Source organism: Balaenoptera borealis, assembly GCF_965194805.1.
Source record: "Balaenoptera borealis genome assembly, chromosome: 13".
Taxonomy (NCBI): Eukaryota; Metazoa; Chordata; class Mammalia; order Artiodactyla; family Balaenopteridae; genus Balaenoptera; species Balaenoptera borealis.
Window position 1 is genome coordinate 39,683,852 of NC_138870.1, and position 19,167 is coordinate 39,703,018.

The following is a 19,167-nucleotide window of genomic DNA, read 5'->3' on the forward strand; positions in this document are numbered from 1 at the left end:
ACTGTTTTTTCTGACCGACCACAAGCTTTAGAAAAACTGGAGAGCTTTACAGTTGAGTTGAGATACACAAGAGTTCTGTGGTTATCTACATGTATATTACATTATACATTCTATGTTACATATATAGAGAGATTTGTATCTATGTTTATAATTATATCTATTAGGATCCACAGTGCTTTTTTTCCCTATTTAAAAAACTCAGCTTTTATCCTTTGGTTCATATGCTATTGTCCTGTAAGTGCATTGCTGTTTTCTCACGGTAATTCCAAATTCTTTTACTAAACATGGAGTTACCCTATGAAATGGAGAGCACACTGACTCTGGAGTCCAAATTCAAGGATTCAGATGTGATCCCCATTCTGCTATCTACTAGTTGAGAGACTTTACAAAGTAGAATTAATCCCTCCCTCCTCTGTGCTATCTCTGCTTCCTACAAGCTTTGCTATTAGGCCTACATGCTGTACTAGCATATTTGTCTATGTGTCTGCCCTTCTAGATTTTGAAGTCCTCAGGAGCAGACATTTCGTCTTATTCAGTGGAACTGAATCTACTATAGCTTCTAGACCTTGACTACCTAGACTTAAATCTGATTCCTGCCACTTAATGACCACCTGACTTTGGGCAAGTTGTTTGCTATCTCCATGCCTCAGTTTCCTCCTCTGTAAAAAGGAGATAATAATAGTGCCTACCTCACCCTGCTGTCATGAGGATTAACTAAGTCCCTATTTCTAGAACATTTAGAAGAGTATCTGACACATCGTAAACATGTAAATATTTGTTAGATGTGTATACTTAAGGAATTGTCACTAACTTCAAAATCTAGTATGGTACCTACTGAATAAGTCTTTGTTGAAAAGTAGATAAAGGCATGTAAATATTCTAGAACTCAGTTTTCTCATTAAAACTGGGTCTAATAAGAACCATTATGACTGTGAGGATAAAATGAGACAATGGATATTTAAGCATTATAAACATAAAAAGTATTTTTATGGCTGTTTGATTATAAGGGTAATGCGACATTAGCAAAATTGCTCATAGAATTAAATTGGTTTCAACACCTTTTGCTTTGGAAGTGTATTGTCACTGTTTATTAGACTATTATTTCATCTGTTAAAATATTGATTAGCGCTGTTGAAAAGCTAGAAAATGGCAGGTTTTGACCCTGACCCATGGAATCTCAGAAAACAACCTCGTAATAAGACATGGTTTGCAAGCTGTGTTTGTTTAACATTAACCAACCAACCTGTGAAACTGAACGGCACCATGGTACATATTTACCCCTGAACCTGCTCTCAGAGCCAGTGTTTAAACATGCAAACGTGCTAGTAGATTTCGGAAGGTTTGATTTGGCTTTGCTTTGGATTTTTTTTTTTTTTTTCTGTGAGACTGACAAAACACGAAGACCCCCAAACGTACCAAGACGCATGTTCCAGATGCCACAGTAAATGGTCTACCTTTTGCTTACACTCTGGGATTTGAGATGGCTGGCATTTTCATACTAATTCTCAAATTGTCCAGCCACATAGTTTTGCTCTAATCAGAATCAGTTGATTCAATGGTAAGACCTTTTTAGTCATTATGAATCAGTGTCTGGATAAGCTGGCAACGTGACTGGATGACTGGCTCTCTTTGAGGCACCTTCTTGATCAAACCGGACCCACAGCTTCCATCTTTGCACCTCTTAAATACAGGGAAGTCTTACAAGCATGTGCGTATGCTACTTCTCATTCATTTGAGGTTAACCTAGATAAGACTGGTTAGATTTTGAGTTGAAGTCTAGAACACTGTTGTGTCAAATTTTTTAGTACATTCAGGTCAATTTCCTTAGAAATTTAGAAATGAGAAAACATATATGCAGGTGTTTTCAAACAGAAAGCTTTATAGAAATGAAAAACAACATTATGTAAAAATCTTTAGTGTTCTTATCAAATATTCTTATGCTCTTTGGGGAACAGACCATTTTTTTCCCAGGTGCTGTGGGTAGAAACGGGAATAAACATAAAACTGGTAGAAGTTGGTGATGTCCACTCTGATATTTTACTTTCTTTCCATCTCTTCCTCTTTCAAACAGATGGTCTTCCAGTTGCTGACATATGGAGCTGCTCCCACATGAGTGTAAATATACTGACATCAGTCTCTGTCTTTCTCCTAAACAGAATAATGTTTAAGTATATTTACTACATCAATATGGATGTCTTGAGGCTTCATACTTATCCAGACTACTAAGACTCATGGTCTCAACAACCCTGTTTAATTTTTATAACATAAATTTAGCTGTTGTTTTTTTTTTTAATTATTAGCACCTTTAATTATTATTTATTTATTTATTTTTTGGCTGCGTTGGATCTTCATTTCTGTGCGAGGGCTTCCTCTAGCTGCAGCAAGCGGGGGCCACTCTTCATTGTGGTGCGCGGGCCTCTCACCATCGTGGCCTCTCTTGTTGCAGAACGCAGGCTCCAGACGCGCAGGCTCAGTAGTTGTGGCTCACGGGCCTAGTTGCTCCGCGGCATGTGGGATCTTCCCAGACCAGGGCTCGAACCCGTGTCCCCTGCATTGGCAGGCAGATTCTCAACCACTGTGCCACCAGGGAAGCCTAGCTGTTGTTTTTAAATCGGTCCCACTATTTGTTGGTAGGATAACAATAAATAATCTGTTGCATTATTCACTGTCCAATGTGCAGTCACGTAGACTGGTTTTCCTGGGGCAATCATTAAGTAAACAAGATTTTTGTCCGTCCCATGCCCAATTAAGAAAAACATCAACAGGAGCAAGAACTATGATATGAAACAGAAAAAATGAGGCTGCAGTGAGTTGTTGAAAAATCCCCTATGGATTTTACTCAGTGTTTTCTGGTCATGTTTTAGTCACAAGAAATATTATTTAAATATTTCTTTAATATCCAGTATAGTTAGTTTTTTATTGCACTCATATAAGGATTTAGAAATATGTGGCAAAGAGATGAAACACATTTTTAGATGTCTTCTCACTCCAGCTAGAGTGAAAACAGCGAGATTCTGTTTATTCTTTTTTTCCTAGAATTTCAGCAAATAAAAGTATTCAGCTTCTATTTGCATTATCACCAAGTTTAGATCTACCCATGAGGAATGTTTAGGTGTATGTACAAGTGCATTTTCAGTGTGTAGAAACAGATGCGGTCACATGGCCTCCTGGCGCATGAGTTTCCACCAAAAATGTTTAAGCAACAATTTTCTTTCAAAGTTTTGCATTATCTCATCTAATCATACTTAGTTAGTCTATGCTGTGACCACTGAAATTATTTGAGAGTAATTGACACAAGATGTACATGAGACAGTATGCCTATACTGAGTAGATTTGGTGAGGGCGGGGAGGAAATAACTTTTCAAAGATTCTAAAGGGTTAGAAAGCACCTATCTTGCTCTCTATATATAGCTCTATGAATCAAATGGAGATGACCTTTGTTTTATATCTTGAGTAGACTGATAAATTAAGACTTTTTATTTTTTATTCTATTACTTTTTCCTTCCTTCTCTCTTTCCTTCTTTCCTTCTTTTCTTATTTTTGCACAGAACACAGTAACTTACTAAAGAAGGCATGTGTATTCTTCATTTACTTTTCTGAAAGTGGGATCATACATGTACAGAGCTTAGAACAGGGCTTGGGATATAGTAATAGAGATACAGATATAGAAATATTAATAGTTGTTGTTGGTTGTATATTTTTAAATCGGTGAACCACATAAAATAGCCTAGGAACTTAATATTTTTATGAGAACCTTCTTAAACAGTAGATTATTTTTGATTCAGAAGAATAGTTATCATATATTAACTAAACCCCAATTTACACATTTCATTCCGTATTCTTGGCTGAAAACCAGGTGGCAAATTTAGTTCCTAAGCCTACTGGCAAACATTCCAGGAATGGTCCCCAAACTTTCATTATTTGCAATATTCACAGATCCCCAGGAGAAATAGCTTCTTTTCGTGGGCTCCTTAAAATAATCAGCCTCTTAAGCATTAGCATTCATTGCCTCGTGTTAACTTGCTTTGGAGTTAACATTTCGCATGTAGGAAATCCTGAAGACATATAATTTATAACAGAAATGCTGACATGATCTTAATGTTTCCAGCTACCTCGGCCTGCTGTGGTATCTGTTTACTCTGGTCTGGTATTTATTAAAATATACAGAATTGCCATAGCAACCATTGCAACACAAAGCCTATATGTGTTTCTAAGACAAGGAGAACTATTTTTAAAGAAACATACAAAAATATGTTAGTTATCCAGGTCCAGATTAGATATTTTGCAAAATGGAAATGTGTATAGTAATAACATTTTAATATGGGGCCATAAGAACATTTCCAAATATTATACTTAGACTGTTTCTAAGTGCCTATTATTGCTACTATTATTATTATTTACAAAAGAAATCTGAAAGGTGTGGGATATTTGGATGTATGACAGTGACTCTGGCAAAGAAGACACAACCACAGCAATGTAAGAATTTGGGTTAATGACTACCATTTTAAAAAAAACATGATTTGGGACTTCCCTGGTGGCGCAGTGGTTAAGAATCCGCTTGCCAATGCAGGGGACACGGGTTCGAGCCCTGGTCCGGGAAGATCCCACATGCCGCGGAGCAACTAAGCCCGTGTGCCACAACTACTGAGCCTGCGCTCTAGAGCCTGTGAGCCACAACTGCTGAGCCCGCGTGCCACAACCACTGAGCCCTAAGTGCCTAGAGCCCGTGCTCCGCAACAAGAGAAGCCACCGCAATGAGAAGCCCACGCACCGCAACGAAGAGTAGCCTCCGCTCTCAGCAACTAGAGAAAGCCCGCGCGCAGCAATGAAGACCCAACACAGCCAAAAATAAATAAATAAATATTAAAAAAAACATGATCTGTAACTATAACGCCTTATTTTTATTTTGCACGATACTTTACATACATGTTTGAAGTGTATTTGTTAAAAGCGAATCTTGTAGAACCTGGAAAAAATCACTCTACATCTTTCTAAAGAACACGTATAAAACATTTCTTCTATTTTTATGGTGAGAAAATGATTGGTGCTTTATTGTCAGGTGGGCAGGTGACTGGACCTTCTTTCGGCTTCAATATTTGGTATATTTGGTTGCTCAAATTCCGTGAAATTTGAAGCCCAACACACTTGACTATTTCCATACTTTCCGTAATTCAAAAGTGGGCTGTCTTCATCTGTTTTTCTCACTTAATTTTGATGCAGAATAAAGGAGTAAAAAAAAATGTATTCTTACGGGCTATTGATCTGTTTTTCTAATTTTTTTGCAAAACAGAATATTTACAAGTCTAGAAACTCCGGACTTTATACACATAATTACAAAGGGTACAAACTGGCTTTTTTTTCAATTCTGATCAAAATTTTTAAAAAGTGACAGTGTAGGAAGTAATAGTTCAGAGGGATTGGGGGATCTGGGTATAGAATAACCTCTCACCAGTTGAAAGGATCAAATTCCTGAAAAGTCCATGATGGGAGAATTCCAGGTTGAGTAATTAAATAGCTTAAGAGAAGATATGGTTTCCGGGGTTGGGGCCAATCCTGAGTGAATCTGTAAAATATTTTTACACTCATAAAAGTAAAAATATCACCATTGATATTATTACATATTTTAAATTGACAATGATAAATACAATTAAATTTCAACTTCTCACCTTTTGCTCACTAAAATGTTTCTAGAATCTTAAATTTTGCTGTTGCATAGCAGATTATAATTAAAAATTAACTATTATTAAATAAATTAATTAAATGTAGTACTAATGAAGTAATAGAAATTTATTATTAATGGAAGCTAAATGTCCTTTGAAAAGTATTTTCTAGTATATATAGCTAATGTAAGCATAAGGTGTTAATTCTCTTATCTTGTCAATAGTTAAACAGAATAAAGAGAAATCAAACTAAAGTTAAAAGCTAATAGGTTTTTGTAAAGTTTTGCTTTTGACTTTCACCTTGGAAAATAAAACCTGTGTGTTCATCTGGCATAATAGCAGAGAAAGCTTGTAAGTATGACTGTCAAAATCCATCCCAGCATATTTTCTTATGGGATAGTCAAATGGTTTGGGCCATTTCTCTCCAGGGAGTCTTTTGTCAGCTATTGGCAGACCACAGGGGTGTGTCAATGGCTTCTGCATCCTAGAGTCTTAAAAAAGGCAGCTTAGACAAATCACAAAACCTATGAAGCACCTCTGCAGGAGTCATATTTTCAATCACTCCAACCCATTTCCCCGTTCTATTTATATATTATTTAATGCTGATTTTTTTAACCTTAAAACTGACTTGTTTTTAGGCAAACCAGACTTGCAAAATGTAAAAAGCAAGGATATTGTTGCTTAGACATGATTTTTTGATTGTCCTGGGCAAAAATATTACAATAAAGGTTCCCAAAGTGAAATGTTTCATTATATAACTTCGCTTATGTAGTATATTTCATTTTTATTTCTTATTAGGGAAAATTTCAAATTTATACAAATGTAGATGGAATAATATAGTCAAACCTCACATGTGCATTATCAAGCTTCCACAGTTATCAACCACAGCCAATCTCATTACCTCTAAACCACCACTCCCCTCCTCTATTATTTTAAAGCAAATCCCAAATATGTAATTTCCTAGTAAATATATCTTTGCATATCAGTAATAGAAAAGTACTTTTTAAAAAAGTAGTCATGTGGCACAGTTTAAAAATCTAAACAACCCCTACTGTTTACTGGTGATGTCTTGCAATCTTAGAGAAAGTTGAGTAAGCACCGGGGTTAGCAGACCGGTCCACATTTTGAAACCAAACTGAAAGGGCACTCTAGGTTGGCCAGATTCTATCATGAAGAAATGTTAGGTAAATTACGGATACTAAGAGGAAGGATATTTGTGCAAAACTGGGCAAAATGTAGGCTGGAGGATCCTCAAGGAAACAGGCAAAGAAATGGCAACAAGGTGCAATTTTTCTTTAAAACAGAAGCAATTTTATGAGGGTTAGATTGAAGAGGGCAGAAAATTATAGAGTTTGAGGATGACATTTTTAAGGTTGTATAAATCAACAAAATTAAGAACGTCGGAAATTCTATAGGACAGAAGATTGGATTTCATCATCAAATAAATTGCAAGAGGAAAGAAAAAAGAGATGAAGGGTGGTTGAACCTATGTATTAAAACAGATTGAGGGGACTTCCCTGGTGGCACAGTGGTTAAGAATCCGCCTGCCAATGCAGGGGATATGGGTGCGAGCCCTGGTCCGGGAAGATCCCACATGCCGCAGAGCAACTAAACCTGTGCGCCACAACTACCGAGCCCTTGTGCCACAACTACTGAAGCCCGTGTGCCTAGAGCCCGTGCTCCACAACAAGAGAAGCCACCGCAATGAGAAGCCCACGCACCACAATGAAGAGTAGCCCTCGCTCGCCACAACTAGAGAAAGCCCACACGCAGCAACAAAGACCCAACACAGCCAAAAATAAATAAATAAGTAAATTTATGAAAAAAAATAAATGAAGACAATATAAGAAAAAAAACAGATTTAGGAGACAGATCGACCAATGATCGTGTGAACCTGTTTCAATTCTGATTCAGACAAACTAAGGGTAAAATGAAAAAGAGGAGAGAATCAGATATTTGAACACTGCCTGGATATTTGATAATATTAAGGAAACGTTGGTTTACTTAAGGTGTGATGGTATTTTAGTTATTTTTAAAGACTTATCTTTTTGAGATACATCCTGAATCATGTATGGATCAAACTGTATGATGACTGGGATTGCTTAGAAATAATCTAGTAATGATTATGGTAGGGGTAGTAGGAAGGAAAGGCTTGGGTACAGATGAAATGCCACAGACAAGTATTAATAATTGTCGAAGTTGGATGAAGATGGAGTTACATTATACCGTTCTCTACTTTGAAATATGTTAGAAATTTTCCATTTTAAAAATCGTTAAATTGCCTAGTTCAGAACTACTACATGTATTTTCCTTGATATTTCTCCCCAAAGTCTGAAAGCAGAGGACGATACTATAAATTTCTTCAACCAACCAGAAATTTCTATTAACTGGCACTTTTGAGTTTTTCCATTACAGATGAAGTTCACAATGGTGAGCCTAAGGCACTCTGAAGCATAGAAAGATTAAATTATATTCTATAAAATTGTGATTTGATAATGGATCTTGCTGTGTTCTAATTGTTTGAAAATTGCCAATCCATGGCAGGTATAATTTCCTCTTAACAAGAGCACTCCATTCCCCAATCATTTAACAGAGTTTTTCTATATCCTTAGTTAGACAAATGAGACTTTTAAGAAAATTTCCCTCCTCTGTGCCTGTGAAATTTATATATATCCATGTGCATATATGCACCTCGCCTAATTTTGAGGACACCTTTGGAGGGGGTTGTTATTCTGAAACACTTGCACACAAATCACTTAAGAAAGATTAATTATTTAAGGCGTGGCCCCAGGAACAGGAAAATGTCAGAATCTGTATGGGACTGCCCCCCTTATCCCAAACCCAATCTACCTTGCTATTTATTTAAAGTATGGCTGTTCTGTTTGTAATTGCATGCTATGCTCTAAACACATCCTTTTTAGGTCTGTAATTCAAATCAAAAAGGGGTTTGTTTAGACATCATTGTAACCAATAAAAGTGCTAATGGTTATGCACTTGATTTGACTGAAGCCCTGCTTCAGTAAAACATGAACCTATTTGTAGGGAAGTATTAGAAAATCTAATAATTTGGTATTAAGTAGCTCAAACAACCAGTTAATTCATCAAGATTTTCACTTTTCTAAGGCTACAGGTTGTATTTGTAAATAGCTTCAAGGATAGATGATTCATCATGAGACTATTTTAATTATTCTTTGAATCTAGCATTTGTTCCCTTCTTTATAGACATTCATCCATCACTTGATTATCTCTTACCAAAAATAAAATCTGTGCCAAGCCACACATATTTCTGTTAGATCTAAGAAGGGAAGAATCATTCTGTTTCCATCTGTTTGTGTCCAGTCTCAGTGGGTGGGCAGTTGGAGACTCTCTCTTCCTGGTTGACAGGCATAGAAGGACTCTGTTCCTTCTTATGATAACAATTAGGCTTGAAAGACACTGAGAGGCCTAAACAATCAAGTTTTGTGGTCTTCATCTTCCACTCACCCCATTATCCTATTAGTTCTGTAAAGTCTGAAATCTCTTTTTTTTTTAAGTTCTCATTAGTAATAATCAGATTCGTTATAGCCCTGCATGGTGCCAGGCACCTCACATGTATCAAATCAGTAATATCCCAACCTTTGGGGTATGTAGTATTATCTCCCCATTTTCCAAGTGAGGCAACTTATGCTCAGAACGATTGAGTAATTTATCCAAAGACCAAAGCTGGTGAAGGGCTGGCTGAGCAGGACACACAACCCCAAGTCTAGAGCCCAGTTCCATGGCCATCGAGTACCGACTCTGTGTTGGACACTATTCCTAACAGGCTCCCCATCTTTAAGTCATGGAACTGTACTGGAGGGTTCAGAATGAGAGTTGGGGCGAATAGAGCAGGTGTCATGGAGGAAAAATGGTGAGGCTTCTGAGAGAGGAGGTGGGGGGGGGGGGGTTCCAGGCAGGAGAAATGGGATCAGAAGTTTGGGCCCAGAAATATCAAAACAACTAGAGTCTACTTTAGCTCAAACGGAATGTTTGTGTACAGTCTGGCTGAGGTTGACCTTGACCGCCAGGTTAAGGAGTTTGAACTTTCTGGAATTCTGGTATAAAATGTAATGTAAAGCATTGGATTTGGTTTCATTCTTCAAAGTATTGATACTGCTATAGTGTTACAAAATGGTTCGAAAGTGATTGTACAGCTAATGCTTGATTTCTGTCTACCTTGATACAATACATGAGGTATTTCTATTTTATTTATCTTTCAGAAAAGCTCTATTTCTTCTCTTTATAGAAAAAGTTCAAACAACAAACACACCTTCCCATCACACCTTAAAAAACAACTCCTGCAATGTTGAGACCCATAGTCTATGTATGTGCTTATATTTTATGTCACTGCTCCCCTAAGCCAATGACTGTCATCATTAGTCATATAAGTAAATAGCATAAGAGAGGTAAACAAAACTCAATGGGCCTTTTGTTTAGTCTCCCCATTTATAGTGAAGTGTTGGCTCCTTCAAGATTACAGGGCTGAGTTATCTGCCCCACCACATGCTGTGGGACCATGTGGTCCAAGCACAGGAGATAGGACCCAGAAGAAGAGCCTGTAAATCAACACAGGGTATCTAACATTTACACAAAATAAAATAAATCATAAAGACAGCACAATTATATTCCATTTTGAAAGATTCAGGAAAGTAGACTTGCCTGTCAAAGGACTCATAAGTTATTTTAGCTATGACGATCCTCTCTGTGTTTTAGGCTTGGAACCAGCATCCCGTATCTATTCTTCATCCTTAGGCACTGTTTCGGATAAGGAATATTTCTCTGGTAACAGAAATCATTAACATGGAGACTTAAGGCAGTGCCTTCAGTTAAACTTGGGTCTAGTCAGTGTTCCAGACTGATAGTTTGTGTAATTTTGTGAATTGTTATGTCTCAGACATTCCAAAATGTGAAATTCTAAAAACTTAAAGGAGTATGTACACTTTCGGATAGGAGTGGATATTTTGTTTTCTCCTCTGCTCGGGGGTACGGTGGCGTTGCAGGGTAGAGAGCTCTCTAATAGGTGCTGGCTGACAGAGGGACCAAGCCTATCTCTTCTACATACTATTCAGAAGTGATTCATTTCCCTTAGCCAGTTACAGCCACCAGCGTCCAGTTTCCCCATGCTTGTGGGCATTCAGGTGAAGGACAACATCCTCTTTTAAAATCTGACTTAAGTCAGAGATGCTCTTCCCATCGGCAGGTGGGACGAAAGGCCAGAGTAGGGTAACACTGATTGTCTCTGGACCCTTGACTGTTGCCCTGGGGCTAAAGATGCTGTTTTGACTCTTGGTGACCCCTGTCAAACTGAAGGGCTATTTGCTGGCATTTCCAGCCATGCGTCTGTCCCTGAGTTATCAGCTATGTGGCAGGGAATTTCCTACTGCAGAGGTTTTGTTTTTGTTAGTTTCAAGAAATCTGAGTTGTCTAAACTAAAGGTAAAAATCACAAAATACATTATTATATGGGTGTGGAAATTTTAACAGGTGCTAGATTTTATACCTTATTGTCTGAATACATGCTTTCTCTGCCCTATTCCTTTCCTCCTTTCCACCCCTCCAGTGGCCTCCGTTTTAAATGGAGATGTAGTTCATACATCCTTTTGCCCTATCATACAAATGTCATTTTTAAGAGAAAAACAGTCAAATTTTGTCCTCATACTTTTCACTTTACCAAGTGCCTTCAGCACCTCTTTAATCCAACTGAAGTTCTAAATAAGTATATCAATTGAGAGGAAAAAATATACCAGTAAATATAGTCAAGCAACTGGAATACTACTTGGCAGTTAAAAAGGACCCAACTACGGATACAACAATTTGAATGGATCTCAAGAACATTACACTGAATGAATGAAAAAAAAAATCCCCAAAAGATCACATACACTATGATTCCATCTATGTAATATTCTCAAAATGATAAAAATATAAAGAAGGAAAATATCTGGTTTCCACTGGTAGAGAGAAAGAGGTGTGACTATAAAGGTTCTGTATCTCTGTGACATGGAAGCTCTGTATCTTGGTTGTGGTGGTAGTTGCATGAGTCTCTGCATGTGATAAAATGACACAGAAATTATATACACATACTGCACCAATGTCAATTTCCTGGTCTTGCTACTGAAGAAAATTATGTCTCATGTAACCATTGGAGGAAGCTGCGTGAAAGCTATATAGGGCCTCTCTGTGTTACCTTCGCAACTTCCTATGAACCTATAATTACTTTAAAATAAGTTTAAATATATACAAGTCAAGCAAAAGTGTGGACTCCTCTATACAGCACGTATAAATACAGTATAGCAAAACAATGCCCCCAAAGTGTCAGATCTTTTTTTAAAGATGTGCTGTCACTAAAGAATTGCTTCAAAGGCAAGAAGGAATAAAATCGTGCTGAAATGTTTTCTCGGGGCCATCACAGAGGCATCCGTTTCTGCAGTGCCCTCAACCATCTGACTGCTTTTCAGGCATCCACAAAGCGAGACTGGAAACAAGAACCCCTGTAGTTCGATCTCACTAACAATCAAGGGCAGTTTGGTCTTTTAGTTTACAGGAACATTCTGCATCCAGGTACCACATTCCTCTCTCCCATTTGGAAAAATTCCGGAAGATAAGACCATAGCGTGTAGCCCCACGTAGCACGCAGGAAACGTTTCTCAAAACAGAAAGTCACCTTAGCCTCTCTCTTTAACGAATGCCTCCCACTTCCCCCTCCGAGTCCGTCTCACTCGCTAGCCTGGCCTTTCTAGCGAAGCCGTCCGTAGCGTAGGCGGGCAAACCTGTGAGCGGTGCAGCGGCCCCAGGCGGCGGCCTCCCGCGGTCCTCCCTGCGCGCCGCGACCCAGCTGGTGCTCCCCACGCCCCCGCAGGACGCGCGCGTCACCCGCGAGCCACCAGCCAGCCCCGGGGACGCGGCTGGGCACTCGGCACGCAGTGCCAGCACAGCAAACAGCCTGATCAGCTGTCGGCCAAAGTTGCCTCCTGGTGAATTGCATCTTTTTTCCTTTTCCCCTTTAACATTTTTATAGTACCGTGAGTGTGTGAGTGTACCCAGTGTTATAAAATCATGCCAAAACAAAGAGCGAAGTCCTTGTCCTGAGGAGCATGCGGTGTAAAAAGCGCGAATGACGCAAGGCAAAATGACAGGACAAACACTGGGTGGGGAGGAAAACGTAAGGTAGAATCAATAAAACTTCCAATGGACCAAGAATGGAAAGGCTGAGGCAGGGCTCCAACTCCTTTGCAGCACAAAACAGAAAAAAAGATTTGCAATAATAGCAATAGTAACGGTAACATTTTGGGGGGGTTATTATGTGCCATGCGGTATCATCAAATTAATTCTATAAAGTAAGTACTCGTGATTATATCTAGCTGGAAAACCAGGGTTTCTTTTAACTGTTTAATTTAACAAACACCTCTAATGCTTACAAAGGGCCAAATATGCTTCTGAATGCTTTATACATATTAACTCATTTAGTTCTCATAAAATCCTTCTGAAATAAGAATGGTTTCACTCAATTTACAGATGAAGAGAATGAAGCAGTCAGGTTAAGTGACTTGCTCAAGGTGGTTCAGATAGAAAGTGAGCAAGCCAGAATTTGAACCCAGGAAAAAGTCGGAAGGATGGAGCCAAGATCTGAATCCAGGAAGCCCCACTCCATGATGGCACTGGGATTCATATCCACACGCCCTGACTCCCAAGCCTGCATGCTTAATTATGTGCAACAACGCACACTGAATAAATAATTTAGTTTTAAAATATTTATATTGACTATTAACAATGCAGATTTACTTTGTAAAGACCTTTAACATGGCGATGAAATAGTGTTTAGTTGAACAATAAATATTGTTTAAAAAAAAGGTGGGGGGGAGGACAGGTTTTCCTCCTTCCTTCATTCAACAAACATGCATGAGTGTCTGTTTACCCCAGGCACTTATGTGAGGTACCAGGGTGACAGCTGTGACCGAAAGAGACAGATATGAGAGAAAACAAGGGAACCGGAAATGATGTTCATTTTAATGATGGATACACGCTAGATTTATCAGGAGCAATAGGTGCAAATCGCCAACAGGAAACAAGGGAACATTTCAATCTTATTATACAGGGAATGATATTATCTGGGCTGGACTGTCCCTGCATGAGTATTATTTAGCCCTTTTTTCATTTCCTCCCTTCTGTTTCCTTCATTTTAGTTACGGCAGTTAGAGGAAAACACATTATCAAAGAACACTTAGTATAGACATTTGTTAACATTTCAAATAGTGCTTTGGGTGGCAGGAGGAGTAACATTAAAAATAAGAGCTTTCACATGTTGAACGTTTATTATATACTAGGCATTAGTCTAAGAATTTTACATGTGTTAACACATTTAATCCTCATAACAATCTCATGAGGCCGATACTATTATGATCCTGATTTTATAGATGAAGAGATTGAAGCTCAGAAAGATTAAGGAACTTGCCCAAGGACATAATGCTAAAAAGTGGAGGCTTTAATCTGTTAACTGAAGTTAGGTTTTGGATTATTTATAGGTTTCATTTACTCTTTGAATTCCCTTCCTAATGACAGTAGGAGTGAGAGTACTTTCCAAGTGTGGAAATGGTGAAGTGGCATGCAGACCTCTGAGCCTGCAACGAAAAATTGGCATAAAAGACCCCTAAAGAAAGAAGAGACATTGGGAGTTAAGTTTTTCAAAGTCTGTTATCAAAAGCCAGAATCTGAACTAGCATAAACGTCTACTTTGCAGATAAGAGGGTGAAATTCATTACCGTCTCCTCACCTCATTTTTTAAAAATACATTTTTACTTCCTGATTCTTCTCTAGCACACTAAAATAAAAAATAAAACCATTAAAAACTAAAATAAGGAGAGAAACCCCCCCCCCCCCACCCAAGCGACCTCCTAAGAAAAACATAGAAAAGCATTTGTTTGGAAGTCATTTTCATGATTGCGTAGATTGTACCTATGCTAAAATAAAACATCCCCTTGAATATAAGAAAAATAATTTGGTTTTCCCATACAGAGGACAACAAAGTCTGGTCTTTGCATTTGAGCTTAGGTTTTAAAACACTAACATTATAAAAAGTTAAACTATAGTTCTCTAATATAGGGCCATAATAAAACGATAAAATAATAAAATGTATTGCTGACTCCTGTATTCAGTTATTTTGTTACCTCTTAGCACGGTTCACTTCCGACATTCAAGGGGGGTGGGCAGAGCTATGGGACATTTGCAGAGAAACCATTCAAGGACCTCCAGACCACACCTCCCCCCCCCCCACCCCCCTCGCCTCCTCCCAGCAATCTCCACTGAATTCTTAAATTCCCCAATGGCTCCTTCTTTCTCTGTTTACGCCAGTCTTTCTGTTGAGAATCCTCCTCTATTTCCTTCACTTGTTTGCCTGGCTGACTTTCATTTCTGCTTCAAAACCCAGCTCAGGCATCATCCAGTCTAGAAATGTTCTCTGACCCCTTTCCTAAGCCAGGTTCGGTGGCAGAGTGCTCAAATCTGATTTTTTCCCCTGGCCCTTCACATGCTGTTAACACAACTGTTTGTTTATTTATTCTTTCCCCCACTAGACTAATTCCTTTATTCAACAAACATTTCTTGAGCACCTAGTATTTGCCCGGGACTGTGCTAGGTGTTAGGGAGACAAGGATAAAAGAAACTTCCTAATATACTTCCTGGGGGATAATGATACTCAATGGTTGTTTGTGGAATGAATGAATAGATTAGGTCATTACAAACAGAGTGGAAGGAAGACCAGAAAATTAGCAGGCACGTGAAAGTGATTTGGTTTTTGCATTCTCCCACCTCTCACAGTCTGCTCTGTTGTGTACCACCTCTCTGAGCTTCTCGTTGCTTTAAGCTTTTGCTCTCCTAGTAGTCTTTATCTTACTTCTGCCTTTATTGGAAGCAGGAGCTTTTAGCTCAAAAGTTCACAAGGTAACCATAGTTATATTATGCATTTCTCAAATGTCACTTATAAAACAATCCAATCCTGGGGCTGGCAAAGATTAATTCTTAAGGTACATGGTCATGCTTTTGGCTTTCTTAGGATAGGATTAGTCTCTAATATACTAAGAAGTCAGTTTTGGGCCCCTAGATGTCACCTGTCCAGTTCTGACCATGATAAAGTGCAAAGTGAAAGAAAATTGTTCTTTACACTTAAGAATAATGTCCAAATAGAACTTCCAAAGATGTTCTATGTTCCTTCCCCACACCGTGTATCTCCATTTCTTGAACTATAAACTGGGTAGAATAATAGAATCTATCTCATAAGGCTGTTATGAGGGTCAAATGTTAACATAAAAGAAGCACTTAGTAACATATAAAGAATATAATACTTGATAGCTATGTGTGAGCCATTATTATCATGAATCTAGTAGAGACTATCCTTCTTGGAGCACCTAGTACTGCATACTCTGGCAGAAGAGCTCGCCTCCTATCCCCGCCGCAGGCTTGAAAGTTTTTTATCCCTTTACCCCAGTCTTCCTGCTTTTTGAAGTTTTGTGATAAAATCAGACCAATAGAAGCTTTCTGTCTCTGAACACATATGGTAATCTGTAATTTTGGGAGATCAGATATTCTCTTCATTGTCTCTGTTCTTACAACTTTTTACCCAGAACACAGATTTTCTGTAGATTCATTTGTTAGAATCTTAGAGACTATACCACACACACGCACACGCACACACACACACACACGCACACACACACACACGCACACCCACACACACAGATTTCTTGTGTTCCATATGAGAGAGTCCACCAATCTCACCCAATCCTTAGAGACTTATTTGCAGTGGGGACAAAAAAAAATACCCCTGGGCTAATTTACACCTCCTCCCCCCAAAAGATAAGGTCTACAAAAAGTTATAACCAAAGTTGAAACAAACCCAAGCTACCAGGCCCTGGAAATTGTGATCTGGATGAAGGATGCTCTCTTTACAACATAAGACAATTTAGTCATAATGATTATGTCTGCACTGCCGGGAAGCAGATAAAGATGAATATAGGAAGCCAGGAAACTGGGAAACAGACCATTCCTGGTGAAAGGCTGGTCACTCCCTCCTTTCCTTAAGGGTGACAAGGTGCACCACTACTCAGCGGATAACAAAGTAAGCAGATCCAGCAGCTTGGGGGATGGGGCACCTGACCAGGAGGCCGCTGAGGTAAGTGCCTGGCCAGGTCTGCTTACACCTCCAAGGCAGAGGCTACCCCTTCGCTTCGCTTCTCTGCTCGGGGTCTCAGATCCCTCTTAGACAGGTAGAGATACACCTTTTGCATTGAGAGATACACATCAAGAGCCAACCCGTCCTCCTCCGGTGAAACCAGACCCAGGTATTTAAAGGCTCTGCGGAGGACTGCAGGTGGGGATCTCCAGGTCATCGCCAAGTATCTCAAGGCCCCCAGATCTTGCCCCCTCACTCCGCCGTACATGCCCCGGCACACCAGGGACCCAGTCTCCCTGGCTCTGGTTCCCCGGCTTAGTTCACCCCGTTCCTCTAACCAAGTCAACCGCGGTGCGCACCTCCTGGGCTGGTCCCGGGGCACATGAAAGGGGACACTCTCCACCTCTCCCTGCTGGATCACTCAGGGGAGCTGGGGGGCGCGCGAGTTCCCCCCCTCCGCACCTCCACCCCCAGCCCGCGCCCACCAGGGCGCACGCCCACCTGTGCGAAGAGCCCCTACCTGCACCGCGCCCTGAGCCGGGGCTGATCCCCGCGCTCACCTCTCTCCTCTCCCGGACTCGGAGGTGCTCCCAGCTCACCCTCCCAGGGGGCTCCCTGCGTCCCCGCTCCCGTCTCCATCTTCTCTTCCTTTCATTCATTCTCTCCTCTTTTCTCCATTTTCCCTCCTACTCCTACCCCTCTCAGGGTCTGGACCCTTATCGTTCTCTCCTTCTCCGCTCCTCCCCGACGTCCTCTCTGCGTTCCCTCCGCTCCACTCGTCTTTCCTGCCCGCACTTTCTGCCGCGCCCCCTTCCTTCTTTCCAGCGCCCCCCCAGGCTTCTCAGTCCGACGGCGCGCGATGCCTCCCTCGGAACCGCGGGCTCAGTCTTGGGACCCGCTCACTGCCCGCAGCCAAGGCCCCCAGACCCAGCGCTGCTCTCGCCTTCCTCCTCCCCTGAAGGAGCCTCCCCGGGGGTCCCCGGGCCGGAGCCCCCGACCTAGGGAACCGTGCTGGCCTCCTGGGCGGCCCAGCTGTCAGCGACGATGGGTCTATTTTAGGTTCTGCACCCAGTGTCCCCGCCCTGAGGACGCGGGCACGGGTCCCGCGACTCGGGTAACACCTTGCCAGCGCGATCCCGAGCTGACGCAGAGCCAGCTCCCGCAGCGGGGTCTCGGGGCCCCTGGCCAGGCCGGCCGGGCCACGGTGGTGGATGGCGGTCTCAGTACAAGCAGCTCGCGATTCAAGCGCCCAGGGAATCCCGGGCCCGGGGGCGTGGGCGCCCCAGCGCCAGGCACCCCTTGCCCGCCCCCCAGGACCAGGCAGCCTTGGTAGTCACCTGTCCTGGAAAAGGGAGTCACAGGAGCTCTCCCAGCCTCTATCCTTTCCCTCTGCTTGCCCCGGCTTACTTAATTTCTAGTCAATCCGGTCATTAGCCTGCAGTAATGCACCCAAAGGGGATCCTTTGGAAAAATGATAAGGATTTGGGGCCATCAACAAGATATGAGGAGCCACAGCGCCGGACCAGAGCCCCAGACGGTTGAGAGACCGAGCTGCACACGTGTGCGTGTCCCCATGCGCACAGGCGCGCGCGCGCACACACACACACACACACACACACACACACGCATTCCGGCTGGGATACCAGCCACAAGTTTGCACACTGACAAGTCTTTTAAGTCTAACGGAAAATATAAACAGCTTCACTCACCCCACTTTTTCTTCCCTCTCCCGACTGGGATCCAGGGGAAAAGGGTGGATTGAGAGACCCTTCTTTCTTTTCTTTTCGCCTTTCTAAAGAGTGGAAATTTCCATCATGTGATAGGGGGCAGCATCCCCAGTGTCGCGTTTCCTGTGGACCCTCCCTTCCAGCGCAGCCACCAATCGTCAGGCGGCAACCTGAGATGTCAACAGAAGCATCCTCCCAGGTGGGGCTGAGCTGTCCAGCTGTCCCTCAAGAGTGAAGCCTGGGACCTGCCAGCCCCTGCTCCAGCTTTCTTGGGTTCACGATAACAGAGAAGGTCTTGGTGTGAGTTGAGCTTTTCTGTGGGCTTTTTTTTTTTTTTTAACGATTAAGTTTCTTCGTTAGTCAAGGTTGCATTTATTGGATCTGTCCTATACGCAGAAATACCTGTCAGTGCTCACTTTGAAGTCTGTAGAAGAGTCTTTCTTTCAATAGGTGGCTCTAAACTTCCTCCAGGTTTGGGGATGTCAAGCCTGAACTTGACATAAAGGAAAAAAAAAAAAACATTTGGGGAAGGGGTACAATCGAAAAACCTGTCATTCACAGTAAAAATCACTTAATGCAAGAGCAGAGCAGAGGATAGCTTG

General features: G+C 41.1%; 1 protein-coding gene across 2 annotated transcripts in view; it reads right to left on the reverse strand.

Annotated features, from left to right (window-relative positions):
- SLC38A4 (solute carrier family 38 member 4) overlaps window positions 1-18,757 on the reverse strand; it is a 70,215-nt gene extending 51,458 nt beyond the window's left edge. The window contains exon 1 of one of the 2 annotated variants that reach the window (XM_082349421.1): window positions 18,548-18,757. The gene's annotated coding sequence lies outside the window, so the exon portion shown is untranslated. Of the gene's footprint in view, window positions 1-12,444; window positions 14,545-18,547 lie in introns of those variants that run through there. The other variant, XM_082349423.1, reaches the window with a different exon arrangement.
- Between the last annotated feature and the right edge of the window lie 410 nt (window positions 18,758-19,167).